The sequence below is a fragment of the Sceloporus undulatus genome, unplaced genomic scaffold, assembly GCF_019175285.1.
Source record: "Sceloporus undulatus isolate JIND9_A2432 ecotype Alabama unplaced genomic scaffold, SceUnd_v1.1 scaffold_858, whole genome shotgun sequence".
Taxonomy (NCBI): domain Eukaryota; kingdom Metazoa; phylum Chordata; class Lepidosauria; order Squamata; family Phrynosomatidae; genus Sceloporus; species Sceloporus undulatus.
This window is the reverse complement of record NW_024803778.1, coordinates 1522-6684: the sequence shown is the minus strand read 5'-3', so window position 1 is coordinate 6684 and position 5163 is coordinate 1522. Positions and strand designations below refer to the sequence as shown.

General features: G+C 43.2%; 1 long non-coding RNA gene across 2 annotated transcripts; it reads left to right on the top strand.

Moving 5' to 3' along the window:
- The first annotated feature begins 3617 nt into the window (after nt 1–3617).
- On the top strand, nt 3618–4958 carry LOC121917807. 2 transcript variants are annotated; one of them, XR_006101106.1, is made up of 4 exons: nt 3618–3653; nt 3758–3834; nt 4227–4306; nt 4763–4958. It is a non-coding gene; the product is annotated as an uncharacterized LOC121917807 (long non-coding RNA). The 2 variants fall into 2 exon arrangements; XR_006101105.1 differs by lacking the exon at nt 4763–4958 and having other exon boundaries at nt 4227–4405.
- Nucleotides 4959–5163: the final 205 nt, after the last annotated feature.

The following is a 5163-nucleotide window of genomic DNA, read 5'->3' as shown; positions in this document are numbered from 1 at the left end:
CCCTGATGCATAACAATTATCGGCCAGTTTCACTACTGCCATTTTTGGGGAAGGTGATCGAGAGGGCGGTTGCAATCCAGCTTCAATCGATCTTGGACGATACGGATTATCTGGACCCATTTCAAACCGGCTTTCAGGCGGGTTACGGGGTTGAGACCGCCATGGTCGCCTTGGTCGATGATCTCCGTCTGGGCATGGACAGGGGAAGCATGTCCCTGTTAGTGCTCTTGGGACATCTCAGCGGCTTTCGATACCATAGACCATGGTATCCTTCTGGAGCGCCTGGCAGAGGTGGGAATCGGGGGCACTGCGCTCCAGTGATTCCGATCCTACCTCTCTGGGAGGTTCCAGATGGTGCAGCTGGGAGACGTGTGCTCCAATAAGAGGGCCCTTACATCTGGGGTCCCTCAAGGAGCCATTCTGTCTCCCATGCTTTTTAACATTTACATGAAACCGCTAAGAGAGATCATCCGGAGACATGTGGCACGGGGTTATCAGTACACTGATGACACCCAAATAGTCTTCTCTATCCTCTCGTGGCCTGTATGGAGTCGGTAATGGGCTGGATGAGGGAAAACCGACTCAGTCTGAATCCAGAGAAAACGGAGGTGCTCATGATAGGTTACCCCGGTCCAGGGATGGTGGTGGTTCCACCTGTCCTGAACGGGATCACGCTTCCCGTAAAGCACTCGGTACGCAGCCTGGGGGTGCTCCTTGATTCGTCCCTCCACCTTACAGCTCAGGTGGACGCGACGGTCAGGAGCACCTGTTATCAGCTTCGGCTGATTCGCCAGCTGCGTCCCTTCCTGGACCGGAGGCACCTTGAAACGGTAGTACACGCTCTCGTAACCTCTCGTTTGGACTTCTGCCATGTGCTCTACATGGGGCAGCCCTTGTACCATACCCGGAAGCTACAATTAGTGCAGAATATGGCAGCCCGGCTGGTTACTGGCATACCCAGAGCCAGCCACATAACACCAGTGCTCAAGGATTTGCACTGGCTGCCTATTCGCTTCCGGGCGCAATACAAGGTGCTGGTTATTACCTATAAAGCCCTAAATGGCTTGGGCCCAGGATACCTTGAGGACCGCCTCTCCCCATACAATCCGCCCCGCACTCTCAGAATATCTGGGCAGCAGTTATTGAGGGTCCCAGGGGCCAGGCTAGCCTCCACGTCTAGGAGAGCTTTTACCATCTCGGCCCCGACCCTCTGGAATTCTCTGCCCATCAAGCTCAGCTCAGCTACCTCCCTGGCCCAGTTTAAAAAGGGGCTTAAAACTTAGTTCTCTCCCCCCCCCCCCATGCCAGCAGTGGCAAGCTGGTTAGACTGTTTTTAATGTTGTTGTACTTTAATTTTAATTGTATGTGCATTGTTATTTTGTTAAGGTTGTATTTATAATGTTGTACCCCGCCCTGATTATATAGAAGGGCGGTATAGAAATAAAAATTTTATTATTATTTATTTAACGTTTCAGAACTGTGTTAGGCTTTCACACATGCGAGCTTCCCTGACGTTTTACCATCACTTACCCCACGGTAAGCACTGGTGTGAAAATCCTCAGTAATTGATAAAACAAGGTTGCAGGGATTTTGAAGCAACGTGGCTGCCTTGCAAGTAGGTTCATATTGTAAGCTAAGTTAAAACGTTTAACAATAGAAAAATACTAAACACTACTACTGCCTTCCCAAAACGGCACTTAAGTAACATCAAATTTATCGCACAGGTCCGTAGTTAGGCTGAGACAACCAGGGAACTGTCCAGGGACCCCCAGCCAAAGATTATAAAAGGAAATTAAAAATGAATTGACGTTTTTCGGATGTATAATAACCCTTTTATAAATTAAGGGGATGTACAGATGTGGGGAAAGAGGCAGCCGGAGGGTGCCCATTTCTCCCCTGGACCATTGCCACAGGAACCACAAGTTGCAGCAACAATCCACTCAGAAAAAGGAGCCGTGAAATGCAGCCCCTTTGTTTTCCGCAAGAGGCGCCATAAGCGGCCAAGAGCAGCTCTGCGATGTCTCTCGTGTGCCGTGCCATTTGGATACGGCACACGAGCAAATCGTTGATGCACGTGATGTGTAAACAGCAATGTGTCAAGATAGCTTCTGTGGCGTGTGGAAGGACTCAGGGACCGTGCGAATGCTCTGCCTTACCGAGTCCAAGAATCGGCCCCAGGCCAGCACAAACCACTAGTCTGTACTGGACCTAAATCATCTAAGTTTCTGTTCCACAAAAACATCTCTTAAAGTATTTAAATCTTCTTGAGTTTAATGAGTTAACCACCAGTGAGGTTTAGACAAATTAATCTTTTCCTCATTTGTAGGAACAGATTGATAACTCACAGATCTCTCCCCATCCCCAAAAATAGACCACGACGTCCGCCAGGCCAACTTGTAAACACTAGTCACTGCGTCACCTGTCGCTCGCATGTTATGATGGGTAAAGTGATTATAGTTTGATAGTTTGTGTGTTCAAAGTTAGTTTGTAAAAAGAGTTAACACTGAATACAAAACTACAATAAGACAAAAGGTAACTGAAAAATAAATCATGTAAATAGTATAAAAATATAACTTAGTGTTTTTCCGGTTACCAAATCCTAATCTAAAGACCCCAATCTTTCCAGTGTTCCTTCCATAACCCATCGCATTATAATGCAGACAACTAAATATATGAATACAGGTCCAAGTGCCATCATATATTTGTTTTATTAACCATCTTTCATGATATGCTTTTAATGCACATCTCTATACTTTCTGAAAATAATCTCTACTCATTTAATAACAGCTTATATCGAGTGCCAAGTTTTATGCTATAATATTACGTCAATTAAGACAGTTAATATATTTTGTAATATTTTCAGTACAACAATTTTTAGAGAATTTTTTGTCACTCTTGAGCCCTTTTTTTACAGATAAATTGATCAACTCATTATTGAAATGAAGACCATTTATCCAAGCGGGACAAACAAAAGGCAAGACAAAAGAAAAGAAGAAGCTTCCAAGTATTTTTCTATCCTTTCTACTTGGTTTTGTCCTCTTCCTATTACATCTACATCTAGTAAAGAAACTTAAAAAAATCTTAAGCAAGTGGTTTCTTTAAAGGAAAAAAGTAAACAATTAGCTACGCCAGTGATGGGATTTAGCTATAGCAATCTTTCCCAGTACGCCCCGCGCATCAAAATCAACTAGTTAATCATCTGCCCTCCTTTCCTACCTTTCTTTGTTTATCTCCCCAGCAGCACCAGAGAACAAGGTGGCAGCAATGGAGACGGAAATGTAAGAACTACGTTTCACCAACTGATTGATTTAGAAGCTGATAACTGGAAGTAGTTCAGTCTTGTAGGGGTTGATAAATTAATGGTCAGCTGTTGAGGCCAGGGTTGCCAGGTGTTGGCTGGTTTGGTAGTGGGGAAAGGGTGGAAAACAGCTGAAGAAGAAAATGATAACAGCCCTGTAGGTAAAGGACAATTTAAACTATAAACCTGAGGAGGATTCTACAAGAGGCTGCTATGGAGCCCTGGTGATGCAGCAGTTCAATGCCTGTACTGCAGCCACTCACTCAAAACCATAAGGTTCCATGAAATGTTGGAGGTGTCTGTGTGCATTAAAGGAGCCAATGAGCCAATGAGCCAATGGAAGATATTCATGGAGGTGAGTATTATTATTACTATGTTTTATTTATATAGCATTATAGATCAATTACAATGACCCACCAGAAACTTACTTTTGTATTTTTTGCATTTTCCCTGCTGTAGCCAACAAAAGATGGCATCGCTCTGGAAGAGAATATTCTGCCTGAAGGTGGCCCATGAGCCCATTGGAGACAATGGAGGTGAGCCACAGAATCTTTTGAAATGGGCTTCTTTTACAGTAATTGCTACTGTTTTTCATTGAAAGTGCTCAACCTGCATGTGTTTAAAAACAGTCAAACTGGCGGAGCACACAGGTGAGTCGGTTTCTCTCTCATTAGGATCTTCCTTGTTGTGTTCTACCAGCAAGCAAATATATTTTTAGTCCAGCAAGCTTTTTAAAATCATGCAGACCTGGTTTTATTGGAGGAGGAGGGGGGTGATTTAGATTATGTTTAATCTTTGTATGTTTTAAATTTTGTTATGTTTAATTTTTTTTAACTTTTTACTATTTGTGCTATTTTTATTATTTTTATAAATGTGGTTTCAATGTGTCTTTATATTGTGCCTCTGACCAAACTATCAACCCGAGGAGGATTCTACAAGAGGCTGCTATGGAGCACTGGTGATGCAGCGGTTCAATGCCTGTACTGAAGCAACGTGGCTGCCTTGCAAGTAGGTTCATACTGTAACCTAAGTTAAAACGTTTAACAATAGAAAAATACTAAACACTACTGCAGCCACTCACTCAAAATCATAAGGTTGCGAGTTCAAGCTCAGCAAAAGGGCTCAAGCTTGACTCAGGCTTGAATCCTTCCGAGATTGCTCCTTGTCCTCCACTTTGAAGGTGACAGTGCTCCAGCTTGTGACATTTCAGAACTGTTTTATGCTTTCACACATGTAAGCTTCCCTGACGTTTTACCATCGCTTACCCCACGGTAAGCACTGGTGTGAAAATCTTCAACAACAACAACGACAGCACTGGGGACTTGGGCGGTTAAGGGCTACCATCACGGTAGCAATTGCCATGGCTCTATGCCATGGAGTTCTGGGAATGTAGTTTGATTTTGGCACTTAAACAGTCTGAGCCATGCCCACAATTGTGAAATATCCCTTTGCGTTTTTTGTTAGAATCTTCAAATAAGAGCAAAGACCAAATTTAAGACAAACACACCAAACAATTCGAATTGATAAAACAAGGTTGCAGGGATTTTGAAGCAACGTGGCTGCCTTGCAAGTAGGTTCATACTGTAAGCTAAGTTAAAACGTTTAACAATAGAAAAATACTAAACACTACTAAAGCCTTCCCATGTAACAGAAATTTCAGGAAACTTAAAAATCTAGGACTGAGAGAGCAAAGGAATTGGCAAGAGGACCTAGTAATTGAAAATCTATAAGTTTATTTCCAATTGTCGTCAAAGGAAAACAATGAACTCAGTGGAATTCAAGTTCCAAAAAGCTGAGGCCTCGAACATGGCTCTTTTTATATTACTGAAGACAAAGAAGCTTCTTCAAAACACCTGATTGGCTAA